Here is a 14,899-nt window from a genome sequence, read left to right as displayed (position 1 = left end):
AACCTCCTAAAATGCGGGAGCTCTCCCATCCACCTAAGAAGGTGCAGTGGAAAGATCAGTCCAAGGCTGGGAAGAAGGGGTATCCTCGCTTGTATAAGCGAGGAGCAGAATTCACCCCAGCCCAGCCTAGGGATAAGGTGAGGAGACAGCAATGTCCGTACCCAGGCTGCCCAGGGGTTACCCTGGGTAAAATAAAATGGCATCTGTACTCCAACATGCCGTCATGCTTCTGTTTCGAGGATGGCGGCGAGACCATTTCTGGGAGGTACTGTCTGCAGCAGGTGGGTTGTCTGCGCTTCCTCGCTGGCACTTTAACATCCAGCGATGAGAACAAGAGAAGTGGAGACAACTCAGCATGAGTTTGTTTGTTTGGTTTTCTTCTAATAGAAAGGCAGGTTTCCTGGAGAACTGGGTGTGATAGATGAACTTACACCTTCATCAAAAGCCAAGGTGGTCATCAATTCAGGGGGTGGGGGGAGGTATGAAAGGTCTTGTAAGATATTCTATACCAATAATATCTGTCTTATCCGACAAAAGTATTATCATTTGACCAAATTCCATTTAACAAAACTTTCTCAGCTGAGATGAAAAGACTGACAGATCTCCTAAATTCAATCAACTAATATCAAGACAGAATCTACTGGTGACCTTTCACCCAGCAACAAAAGCACTTTTATCTGACAAATGCATCATGCCTGCTAATAGAAATTTTGTCAAAAAAAAAATCACTGTGAGTGTAGGACTATAAAAAATTATTATTTCCTACTCTTGTATACTCTTTCATTCAAAGGTCATAATAGCTGAGAAGATCCTGTCTTCAACATCATGCCTCACTGGCCTGGTACAAAGGATGAAGAGGAGAAAAATTCAGTTGGGAGCAGGGATGCAGAAAATGCAGCGGATCATACGACTTGATTAATAGGGCAGTGAACACTATGAAACAAGGCACGAAAGATCTGCGACAGAAGAATGGTACCCTCGCCAAGTCTAACTGGAATTTAAAAAAAAAAAAAATGTCTCTGGCGACACTTTGTGGCAGAGGCATAGAAAAAAAAGTTGTCGGCAAGAGGAACTCCATTAGTCATTGCTGGAGATGGACGAGCTGACAGCCCGGGGCACTCTGCTAAATTTGGAGTCTATACTGGGCTGGAAGTGACCAATAACAAGATCGCTGACATGGAGCTAGTACAGGTATTGAATTTGTTTACTTTTGAACCCTTGTGAGAACAATTTGTTGTTACAGCTTATCATCGATGGAAGAGTCTTGATGGATGTTTCATTCATGCAGGACATTAAATAACCCCCCCCCCAAAAAAAAAAGAAGTTTTTTTTAAAAGGAACAATAACACTTTTGTAATATACTTTACTAACATTCAATAATGCATCTGATTTTGCACAATATTGATAGATATTGCATACTCCCAACAACGGTACACATGCATCACTGTTACCATTTCTTTTAGTTGTACTAAGATTATTTCCCTATGCATATCTACATGATTCTTTTTGTTTTCTTTTGTATCAGAGCAATGAAGTCAAGTCCAGCTTCCACATGGAACTTGAAGGGTTCAAGAGATTTCAAGCATACCTTGGCAATCGTGGCATGGAAATTGCCAAACTGATAACAGACCGACAACGGCAAATTGCAAAACATGTGCGAGAGATGTGTCCAACTGTTCTACACATGTTTGACGTGTGGCACATTGCCAAGGGTATGTAATCAAATATGCTTCAAATTCATAAACTTAACATTGAAAGAATTTTTACAAACTTGAGTCAGAATGTTGGTAGAAGTTTTAGATTTGTTGTGAGTATATTCTGATCTGGAAGGATGACAGAATGACACCTTCACAAACACAAAACTGCATTAGAAGAGAATTCAAGAGATTTATTTCTAAAGAACAAGATACACTGTGTCCATTTTACTTGCCACAGTTTTGTTGATGCATAAATTTGATAGACAAGAATCAGTTTTAACTTGTGCTTTTTATTAGGGATGTTTTGAAATGGATAAAAGGTTTATCGGCCAATAACGATATGAACACATTCACATTGGCTAATAACCGATATCGATACTGATATAAAGAAAACAAAAATCAGTGATGATTTTGCGCAAGCCCCAAATTATAAAAATACTTTAACTGCTAAGAATAATATTATTTTTTTAATTGTTATATCATTCTAAATTTGACTGATAACTGATATGGCTGACATTGGCAGATATCAGCTGATGACTTATATCCAGTAATTTAGCAAAACATCCCTAGCTTCTATGGTCATAAAATGATTTTCGAATGCCCATGCGTGTATTATTTTACAAGCAATATCAGTATTTACACATTTGATCAAATTTCAGGTGGTTTTCTCGATGTGTGATAATTTTGTTAAAGTATACTTTTATTTCAAATTATTAGAATGTCATGGGATATATGCTCAACAACCCTGAAACTCGGCATGGCTTGCAGCACAGCAACGTCATCCGGAGTGTTGACAAGGGTGACAGCAGCCACCCATGTGCCAAAACGGATGAGGTAAGATCTCCCCAATGTGCAACTGATTCATGGAGGAAGATGTGACATGTAAATAATTCCTCTTTTTCTATATCAAGGTGACCTAAAGTAACATACAGAGGCGTCAGGGAAGATGCTGACAAGGTGTCTACGTTTTTGCAGTAAGGAAACCAAGACTTAGATTACACAGGAAGAGTGAAGGCGCGTTAACACCGCATCCGGCACGGCAGCACTGCACAGCATTCCGGTACGTCACACTGCGCGGCACGCCGTTTTCCTGTTTCCACTGCATACAGCACGGCAAAAAATACCATGCTCGGACGCCGTCCGGCAGACATCCATCACCCGATGTTGTCATGACAACCCCTAGTCCAGACAAAATGACGGCCGTCATAGAAGATGTCGATGAGGCAATTTTTATTACATTCTCATACATTCTCCTAAAAAAGGCGAAACGACAATGGGTGCACGCTCTTGATAGAAAGAGAAACACACGGAGAGTATATACATGTATGTGCAAAAAAGGGGGGCTTCAATAACATGTAAATTCCCATAGACAATCAGCGCTCGATCACCGTTTGATTTTTAGCAGCTCTCTCGAGAAGTCTTGTAGAGTGACGTTATATCTCTGGACTCTGATTGGCCAAAAGTGATAAATGCCAGGTGCCGTGCTCCAAAAATGGCTCTCGGATCGATTCACAAATCCGGCAAAAATGCCCTATCCGACAAATGGAACGGTACCATTGCAGTGTAAACAGCTTCATAGGATTTACTGGGGAACGATTTTTCGGGTTGCCGTGATGCCGTGCCGTGGTGCCGTGCCGGATCCGGTGTAAACGCGCCTTAAGTGATCATATTTTACCTCTCTATCTCTTCAATGTGAAAGAGTCAAAATGCAAAACATCAGGCAGGTGCATGAGAACAGAGAGCTGCTAGGCAGACCACAGAGGGACCATGTGGAATCCACTGTAGCTGTATGATGATGAGGCACTCACGAGTTCGGTATCTCTTCTCCAAAGAGAGCACCATCTACCTCATTGACATGTTGGGTGAAGATGTGGCAAGGAATACTGGGAGAAGTAACCCACTCCCTGTATTTCTCTACATGACAACAGATCTACGATTTTATGCTGCTGGTATTTTAGTGTTTTGCTTCCAATCATAAGCCCAGTGCAAATGAGCATGCACTATGAACTACTTTCCCATTTAAGATGAAGATATACTTGATAGATTTTTCAATTAAGTCTTACTAAATTTGAAAGGGGAAAGGAGATAAGAATTAAAATTTATTAGTAGTGCAATGTCTAACCACATGCAATCAAGGATCACCTAGATGCTTTCATAACACTACATAAATGAACATACTAGTATACACTGCTTTACCTCATAGCAGCATTTTATGCATCGATGTCAAACCCATTGGTATGTGCAACTCAACTGAATTTCATTTTTCATTCAAAATTTGTTCCACTTCAGGTGGTGGTCCTGCACCTAAAGTCAATGTGAAGTACGAGGCCGTGCTAGAGGCACAGTGTGTTCAAGCTGTGGAGGGCTTTGCAGGCCAGGAAGCCGAGACTGGCTTTGAACCAGACCTGCCAGTTGTATGTCAATGATTTTTTCTTCTGATTTTATTTGTCCCAAAACTTATCATATGAATCAAACATAAGGAAATAAATGGTGTTTTGTAAAGCAAGTTTTGAAATTATAGTCCAACTGAAGAATTTAAGTTGTACTTGAAAAGAAAAATGAAACAAAACAATACAGGTACAATGAACCTTTCAAACAGAATACGATACTTGTAGATGCAGAATAATAACCAAAAAAATACAGAGCAATCTACTTGCAGTCTGACAGGACTGAATAAGATTGCTACTTGATACATCCCTTGAGATATTACAATATATATCATTGCTCATTACCTTCAATGCAAATGCTAATAGTTTCATTGGGTAGTAAATTATGAAATGGAAATGCATGTGTTATATCAGCTATATAAAAATCATTTCCTTTCTTTCAAAGTGTTTTCAGTTAGAATTTTTTTTTCAGTTAGAATTAAGTCTTACTAAAGTTTGGCATGTTGTTATCAGAGACATTAGCAAAGAAGCATCGTCATCACTTCACTTTTACAGTTAGTATTTTAGTGCTATGCTTCTGGATAATAAATGAAAAGCATGAATGAAAATGCACAATGAATTACTTGGTTTAAAAATAGCCCTGGGCTACTTTGAAATCATATAGCCCGGCAAATGCTCAAGGTATACAGATCCAGTCGACAAGGATGCATGAACATCATCGACAGGATTTCAGAAAGCCTCAGGGAGGAACTACTTTGGTTTATCACGAAAATTCCCCCATCGACTTTCCAATGTGTAATTTGCGTACAAGATTGACAAGATGTGTAGTGGGTAATTCTTTATTTTCATAGTTTTATCCCGATTCATGTCAATAAATCGTGTTTATAAAGAAAATATGGCAAGCCCTTATTCTCTATCATGCAACATACATTGGTCACTTCATCACCTATTTGTTTTTGCACATAGGCCCGTTGTGGTGTAAAGGTAAAACTGTTTGTGAATCTTAGTGAGATATGAACTTGTTAGAGATTGTGTCACTCTACTGAATTAGCGGCAGGCCTAAATGTAGAACTGTAGGTACCTTTTTAAAACTGTCGCTTTGCTGTTCATTCAATACATGTTTGTATTTAAGTAAGAAGGACTTGTTGCCTTAAAAAAAATTAAATAGATAATAATACAAGCTATATCACCAACAACTAGTATGGTTGAATTCCCTAAATCTGCTAAACCACAAATTCATATCATTATATTGGTACAAACATACAGCAAATGGAATAATCATTTATGATTAGTCACTGTTTTCGAAAAATATGTGCACACTTCCCTGAAATTTGATATTTGTTGATGTAATTCGCATATCACAGCTCCGTGCAAGTTATATCTATGTCATTCCACCATGGCAGCCATTTTGCATGCCCCACAAAATAGGCGAGCCCTCAGAAGAGAGAGAATATTTCAAGACAGATGGCTTCCTCTGGACCTGTACACCGACGAGCAAATGCTCAAGGTGTACAGGTTAAGCAGACACGGATGCTTGACCATAATAGATTGCATATCAGCAACCCTCTAACAACATAAACAGGGAGAAACCACGCTCTACCACCGAGTCTGCAAGTATTTGTTGCTCTCAGGTTCTATGCGGGTGGCTCTGTCATGGATGCAACAAAGTTTTATCTATAGCATCCACAAATCAATAGCATCAAGAGCTACTAGAAGAGTGTCAGTCGCCCTGTACAACATCTTGGACGAAGTAAATTTCATTCATAATTACAATCAAATAATTAGGCCTATTAGGTTTATTAGGTGTTAAAGAAGATATATACCGATAAGAATCTTATACCTCACAAAGGGCAGACTCATAGAGGGGCAAATGAAATCGCTTCAAATTTTAATTTATCCCTGGTAGAGGAAGATTCTTAAGGTGTAAAAACAATGGCCAAAAAGTCGATTTGGAAGACTTACCGTGCAAGGGGTGCTAATACTGCACCAAAGCCCATAGTAATTGGGCACAATTCAAGGATGAGGTAGACTATGTAGTCCCTCTCACTGTGAAGCCAAAGGCACAGCTAGTGAAGGCAGCAACAGAAGACAGCATACATGTAAATGTAGTGCACGCTGTCGTAGACGACTTTGGGAGAAGTTTGCGGTGTTCCCAAGGTCACTTAGAGGAGATAGCTGTGGCTAGGGTAGGTGATGGAGCGCATTAGGGCAGAGCAAGAAGGTGACCCTCATATAGCGCATTTGCTAGAATGGCTGCAGGAGGGGACAACCCCTAATGAGGCCACTACCATGCTGTGGAGTCCAGCGGAGAAATACCTGTGGATCGACAGGGATGTCTTCTGGAAGATCGATGGACTCTTGTACTTTCGTAGAGATGGAAGGGATCGGCTGGAAGTGCCACGCTCGTTAGTGCAGGATGTCCTGCAGTCTACTCACGACCTCCCATCAGTAGGCCATGCAGGGAGGGACCGTACCAAAGCCTTAGTAAAGGAGCGTTACTTTTGGTACAGTTTGGGACATGATGTCGCGGAGTACGTGGCTTCCTGTAAAACCTGCAATCAGAGTAAAAAATCTAGCAGGTACGGACATAGTCCCATGAAAATGTACCATGCAGGCTCTCCAATGGAGAGAGTACACCTCGATTTTTGGGGTCCATTACCACAATCTTCGAGGGACACTGAGTACATTTTGATGATGGTGGATCAATTCACCAAATGGGTGGAGTGCATTCCACTCCCCTCCCAGACAGCAGAGCAGACTGCTCGCGCAGCAGTGGGGGAGTTCTTTAGTAGATTTGGCTATCCCCTTGAGGTCTTTACTGATCAAGGAATGAATTTTGAAAGTCAATTCTTTAAAGAGTTGTGTAAGGTCTTTACTGATCAAGGAATGAATTTTGAAAGTCAATTCTTTAAAGAGTTGTGTAAGGTGTTGACCATTCACAAAGCGAAGACCACGCCTTACCACTCCTCTGCCAATGGCCAAGTGGAGAGATACAATCGCACCTTAATGAACGCTGTTAGGTGCTATGTATGTGTAAGTTATGAACTTTTCAGGTAGGCATTACTTTGTCAGTTATTTTTTTTTTCATATTAGTTGTTTTAGTGCTTCTTATTCTCCTTTCCCTTTCCTCTTTTTCCTCCTCTCTCTCTCTCTCTTCCTGCTGTGCTATGTCTATCCATGAGGTGATCGGGTTAATCCCCTCACTGGGCATGGGGACTTCGCATCCCCGCCCTCATGGTCACTGCGGTCTTTAGCCGACCTGGCTGTGGTTTGTAGGCAGACATGGGATAGTAAGTGTTCAACTCTTGTGTTGGGGTCGAAAGGCCTGAATGTGTGCCATTCTGTGTAGTCATAAGTCATAGTTTTGGAATGTAGAAAAGAAGAAGATATGTAGATTTGTCGACGTGGCAAGCCGGAGAGTGGAAAGATATGAGGGAGACAGCGCTGGGTTGTGTCGAGTAAAGAAAGGGACAGGAAGAGAGTCCCTGATACTGAGCCTAAAAGAGAAAGACATGTTTTAACAAAGCTCTTGCTTTGGATACAGCTTTGTAGAAAGTTCACAAATGTGAGAGGGATTTTGAACTAAAAGTTCAAGTGGAGGTGAAAGGGTGGCTACACCTAGTAGCCAAGGAGCAGTCTCCTAGGGAACCTCTGGAGGGGTTGCACCTCCAGAAATTCGGCCCACACCCCGTGCCGGACCGTCGTCTGCATTAGGGGCTCCTCCCTCGTTGAGTGCAGGGTCATACGCAGGGGCTGCAAAAACACCCTACGTGTCCCTGGCCTTCGACAGCTATTTCCATTTGGATTGGCTGGAGGAGGCTACTCACAAGCGAAGGTGGGAGTTAGCCTTTGCAGAGGTGGGCCGTCCTCCCAGGGTACCCGTTCGCCTGACGGGCGGGGTTATCAATTATTGCGACCCCGCTCGATTCAATCATCGATTCAATCAGGTTAAAGTTCTAGCATACCGATATTGGGTCGTGTCTGTGGGGATTCACCCCAAGCATGCAAGGGCTGCTGGGGAGTGGGAGGTTGATGCCCTGGGAGGATTGTTGTGTAATCCACGCATCCGTGCAATGGGTGAGGTGGGGCTGGACTACACTGCCGATCCCAGCAGGTGGCAGGGGCAAAGAGCCCTGCTGGAGGCTCTCCTCAAGCTGGGAGCAGGAGGTAAAGTCCTTGTGCTCCATCTCCTGGGGCAGAAGGATGCACATGACGCAGATGAACCATCCCGGGTGTGCCGGGAGTTGGTCGAGGCTCACGTTCACCGCTTTCAGCGGATACATATTCATTGTTGTTCGCTGGGAATTGGTGAGATTGAAGCCTGGCAACGTGGGTTCCGCAATGCCTCCTTCGGGTTTACCTCCCGAGTAAGGTTTTTTGGCACAAGCCAAAAGGAGGCATTGCGGAGGGGACCACTTGCCCGTCTGCTGTTGGAGACTGATGCTCCACACCTTCATCCTAGTAGGGATCTGCCCTACATGACCCCAGCCTACATCGGGGAGGCAGCTGCCCTGGTAGCTGAGGTATGGGGGAAGGAGATCAGCGTGACTCACCTCCTAGACAAGCGAATCCATCCTCTTCCTCTGGCATACACAAACATCTTGCCTGCACCATCCATGCCAAAGGAATACAAAGCACCAGTGACCTACGGACCAATGCCACCAGATAGAGACAAGTTTGATGAAGACTGCTGTAATGAGAAAATATGGCTGCCAAAATTTCGGTTGGTGATTTTGTGTCTTGGGCTGCATACCATGCAAATATGCAGATGCAACATACCTGTAAGCTGCAGACTACAATTGCACTGATGCCATTATTTCGTGAAGTATCACACTCATTTGCAACAATAATGCATTGCATGTATACCAACCAACAAGCAACACACTTGTTAAACCCAGGACAAACACCAGTATTGACGATGGACCAACCTTTGTATGCCCTTGAGAAACAGATCCAGTGGCGATTCCCAGAGCGCTATGGTGAAGACAAGTATGTGATGATGTTAGGCCCTCTTCATATCGAAATGGCTGTCTTGAAAATGCTTGGTGATTTGCTTGATGGGACTGGTTGGAGTAATGCTATCGCCCAAGCAGGAGTTGCTACACAAGGGACAGCGGATAGTTTCATTCATGCATCACATGTAGCAAGGACAAAGAGAGCCCATCAAATTACTGCTTCTTCACTGTACATTCTCCAAAGGCAAGCTTTCAGGAAGGAAAAAGAATCAGCCATCCATGAGGATCCTGTCTCCGAGGAGAGAATCACAGAATGGTGTGAGCAGCGAAGCAAGTTCCACCCTATGTTTCGATTTTGGAGCACAGTGCTTGATCTGGAATTGACTTTGTTGGCATTTGTGCGATCGATTCGGACATCAAATTTTGAGCTGTATGTGCAGACATTGTCTCAACTAGCTCCATGGTTCTTTGCGCTAGACCATATCCACTATGCCCGTTGGATCCCTGTACACATAAAGGACATGACAAGACTTGCCGAGCAGTGCCCAGATGTACATGAACACTTCATGCGTGGTGCATTCACATCAAACAAAACTGGGAATCCATACTCTGCAATTGGTTTGGATCACGCGCATGAGCAGGTGAATGCTCAAGTCAAGGGTAACGGTGGAGCCATCGGTCTGACAGAAGATCCAGGTGCCCTACGACGATGGATGGTGGCAGGGCCGCATCTAGCCATGGCCATTGATGAGTATGAGAGCAGTGCTGACAAGTCACCTGCGGATACTAATCCAAAGCATCATGAACAGAGTCCATCGGTGCAAAAATCCTTTGCTGATGATGTGCGCTCCCTCATTGCTGTGATGGATGAGTTGGGGAATCCGTTCATGGATCGTACAAAGGAATTGGTAACAATAGATTCACAAGAAGTCATGCCGCAGAAAGTTGTGGAGGGTATGGAGCAAGTTCACGCCCTGGGAGAGAGGAAGTATCAAACCTTCATCGAGGAACGCCTCTTGAAAAACGAAACACCCATCAGTGCGAAATTCATCAAACGAAATTCACTTCCGCTTTTCCGCAATCGAAAGCAAGTGGGTCCATCCAAGGAAAAGCAGACAACAATGGATCTGAAGAGCGACTGCGCATTGTTCTCACGACTTTACATTGCCAGTCAGACAAGAGAGGGTGACATCAAAGAGTTCTTCAAGCATGCAAACCAAAAATATCCCCCATCACTTTCTTCGTCTGGAACACTTAAACAAGGAACCACATCAGATCTGGTTAGATTGCTTGAGACTCTCATCAATACTCCGTCAGCTGTCACAAACACTCCATCTACAGATGTGACAATCCTTGATGGTGCGGCGCTTGTGCATCTGATTCCAGTTAAGGAATCAAAAACCTTCGCTGAATATGCACAGGAAGCATTCATCCCGCACATCTTGTTCGAACTTGGAAAGGTCAAGCGCGTTGATCTCGCTTGGGACGTGTATCTCAAGAACAGTTTAAAGCTTTCAACAAGAGCAAACAGAGGTACAGGGACAAGGAAGAGGGTGTCTGGTAATGTGAAGCTTCCAGGGAACTGGAAAAACTTCTTGCAGAATGATGACAACAAGGATGAACTCTTCCAATTCTTAGGACAGCAATGTGTTTCCAAGGACACGGGTGACAAGGTCATCATTTCCACCCTACTGGACTCTGTTGTCACCTCTAGAGAGGATTACACCACAGATGGACTTCAACAATGCTCGCATGAAGAAGCAGATACGCGGATCATTCTGCATGTCAAAGATGCTATGAACTGCGGGTTGAAGAGAGCAATGATACGAACTGTTGATACTGATGTTGTTGTGCTCGCTCTTGCCCATTTCCAGGACTTGCCAGACATCGAGCAACTCTCGAGAGTGCACAGGACTTCCTGTCCTTTGTGTCAGAGACGAAGTGCACACCATCAGTGAGGAGCAGGATGAGCCGGATGCAGAGAGAAGTTTCACAAGATCTGGCCTACATGAACGGGTTGAGAAGGCAGATGTTGCGGCCTCGGCACGTTTTTTCCTCATCGAGGAAAGTGTGCTCTCTGATCTTGCGAGGAGAAGCAAGAAAGTGTGCACTGTATGTGGGAAAGAGCCTCTAACCATAGAAATAAAACCCTCGGGCACTGCAGCACACTTTTACTGGGTAAATGCATTTAAAACTGGGTTCTCGTTTGTGTTTGAACAATTGGTAGAAGTAGTTGTTTAATTTATCATTTGGAAAGGAGATGGGGATCTCATGACCTTCACACGGTATTAATTTCACCCAAATTATAACATAAAGGTACTATTCACAAGTTTTGATTTTTTTTTCAAGTCTTTTGCATTCTTAGATATCAAGGTTGCAAAAAGTGAGACTATAGTTTTGTCTGGGAGATTTTGTTATTGCATAAAGGCAGGCAATCACTAAAAAAAATTTACAGTGTCTGTACGTTTGAGTGCAAAACTGATGAAACATACTGCTGTTTGTAAATTTTTCTGAACAGTGCTAAGTCTGTCTTGTTTGCCTGTTGTATTTTTACTTTACAATTCATGCAAGATGAAGTATTCTCCTCAACAAGAAGAATTAGATATTAAAATACATTTGTACAGTAGCTGCTGAACCAGGGAAGCATAACAATATATGAAGTGCCAATTTATTAAGTTTCTTTTTGTCTTTCCATTTTCGTAGACCTGCCCAGATGGCCACACAAGCCACAGATGGCCACACAAGACAGTGAACCGGGTTCACTCCGGAGACATGAAGGTTGCTTCATCTATCGTGCTCTCTGGCAATAACTTTGCCAAAGTGCAGCTGCTGGCAAGACATGCTGGGTTGGCCATGGTCAACAAGTCAACTTTCCAACGCATAGAGAATAAATACGTGTGCCAAACCGTGCAGCAGCACGCAGAAGGATTGATGGCTGCAAAAGTAGCTAAGCATGCAGCTACACCAGATGGTGTTGCGCTGATGGGTAAATATTCCAATATATATATATTTTGTCTATTACATTTCATCTGCAATATTTAGAAGTCTTCCTGTTTTCTTTGATAAATGAGAATATGCACATTTCCCTAAATGATTATTTATTTATAGCACAGATCCAAAAAATGGAAATTTATAGAATTTCCAGTGTGCCCTGACAGTGTCCTTCTATTCCAAAACATATGTTCTCTTTAGGTGATGGGCGTAATGATAGCCCGGGACACACAGCGCAATACCTGACCTATCTGGTGATGGAGGCATCCAGCGGAGATATGATGCATGCGTCCTTCAAGGACAAGCGCCAGAATGGAGGGTCCAGCAACAAAATGGAGCCTGTGGCTTTCTTCGAGAGTATGGCTCGTCTGGAGGAGAAGGGATTCAAGGTGAAAGAGATCATCACCGATGCCCATCCTGAAATCACAGCTACAATGAGTAAGATTTTTGTATTAGAATTATTTTTTAACTTTGAGTCATTAGTTTTTTTTTTTATTTGATCCTCAAATAAAGCAAATCAAGTCAGAAATGGGGAATACCAGACAAGATATTTGGACATTTTAGTGAAAATGCAGTTTAAGGAATGCTGACAACGTCAAGTTATCTTCTAACAGTCAAGTCAATTGCAAGTTGGCACAGTGAATATGAATTAATTTGATCAGTTTTATCAGCCTTGTTACAGAGTGAAAAGGAGATTTTTTAACGATTATTATATTTGTCTTTCATTAGGAACCTAGCACCCTACCATCAAGCATTCCCACGATGTCTGGCATGGTGGGAAAAATCTAGGAAAGAAATTGACAAAGGTAAGTTGTCAAGAAAACTTTTCAGTTCTTTTGCTGGTTAGCAAATATAAGTGTATGATTACAGCCGAAATAATTAATGAAATCGCGATCTCGCCGGGTGTCTGAGTGACAGCAATAGTAATAATAATGCACATCCATGACAGCTTCACATAACTTTGTCAATTAATGAAAAGGTTGCAAATCTTTAAGTATTGGTGGCATCATCTCTGGATATAAATTCTATACATTTCATGATGTCTTGAACAATATTAAGAATTTATGAAGAATATTTAGAATGTTTTCACTTTAACAATAATAATCAAGCATACACTTAACCTTTTTCAGAAAGTAGGGTGACTGATATTACCCTAAAAATTATGTCAGTTACAAGTTACATTACCTTTTAGCATCATTTGCACAAAAAAAAAACACTCTTTCAGGATGTTACCTCTAAGCATTTTTCCATGTCAGATAAAGCTAGTAACAGCAGTTTTTACCAGACTGCATTTTTCATAGGTTGTAACTGTTTTTTTTTCCCCAGTAATCTGTTTGCATAGATTGCTATTGCTATTAGAAGTAGCACTATAAACATACTTTCTAATTGCTATGAAGAGAAACAATGGTAAACATACATTAAACTATGCATTTAGTGAAATCTGCAATTTTCCCTATTAAATTTCAGGAAGATCTGTCAAGAAGAAGGAGAAGTAACTGGAGAGATGCTGAAGTAATGGCTTTGTGCCAATTTGTTGGAAGACACAAGTCTGCCCTGTTTGGCAAGGCAGGCCATGACAGCGTTCCAGTAAGATAGCCTTTACTGAAAGCTTTTACACAAACTTATATTAACACTTGCCTTATTAGAACTTCACTATTCATTGAGATTGTTTTAGTGCATGTATTTTTCACATACATGTACCAAGACATATTCCTGTCTCAGAAGAAAAAGACGAGTAGACCTGACTCTGACTCAAAAGAAAGAAATGTTGAGTAGTCTTCATGTTAACCGAGCAAGCCAGGGATCAGTAACAGAGAAATATGGAGTGTCTCAATCACAGGTTTCAAGGATTTGGCAAGCAAAGAATTCGATCATGGCAGAGTGTGAAAACGGGGAAAGGGCAGAGAAACCCGAAATGTAACAGAAAGGAAGATGTTGGCCATGCTCTGTATGTGCGGTTTGAACATTAGTTTGCGCAGGGCGCAAGATTGTCAGGACCAATCATGAGAGAAAAAGCAAAGGAGCTTGTGGCAGCACCTGGAACGGTGTTTGAGCCAATGGAAGGTTGGCTGTCCTGCTGGAAGGCAAGAAATAACCTCATGTATAAGGCGCTTGGGGAGAAGCAGTATGCTGATCTGAAAGCTGCAAATGAATGGAAAAAAGAAGGCATGAAAGAAGTGTCCGGGAAGTATACACCCAAAAACATTTTCAGCACCCATGAAACAGGGTTGTATTTCTGTGGCTTCCAAGACAGAGGATATTGTGTAAAGAGGAGAGAGTTGCTCAGAGAGGGGAAAAAAAGCAAAGGGACGCATAACAGTCATGTGCGTGAACATGAGCGGAACTTAGAAAAAAAAATAAAATAAATAAGAGGCCTCTCCTTATCATCAGGAAGGCGAAGAAGCCCCACTCTTTATCAAACGATTTGAACACATTGCTTGTAAAGTATGTGTCTTCCAAAAGTGCATGGATGATGGGGAAGGTCTATTAATGATGGCTTGAAGATTGGAAAGTGGAACTTTGGGTTCAAGATAGCCACATCTGCCTGCTCGTCGACAACTGCTCAGCTCACCCTGAACTTAAAATCCTGCAATCAGGCTTCAAAATTGTAAAAAATGAGACCTGTATTATAATTGCTTTGTGTAAAGACTGGCCTCCACTGGCCTGTTTTCAATTGCCAGTTCTTTTGGACTAACAGTCTCATTCTCTTAGTCTTGACTATTTTGCAATTTCAATTACGCTTAACAACTTAATTTTTTTTTTGTGTGTAAATGAACATAATTTCATTTGATTCAAATTTCCCCTTCTAGTTGTCCTATGATGGGTTTGCTTCTAGAGGCATCTTGCAAAGCATCGTGATCACTCCTCT

This window comes from Diadema antillarum, unplaced genomic scaffold, assembly GCF_040938485.1.
Source record: "Diadema antillarum isolate AM-2024a unplaced genomic scaffold, OU_Dant_1.0 scf00000033, whole genome shotgun sequence".
NCBI lineage: Eukaryota > Metazoa > Echinodermata > Echinoidea > Diadematoida > Diadematidae > Diadema > Diadema antillarum.
Note: the sequence above shows the minus strand (reverse complement) of the source record.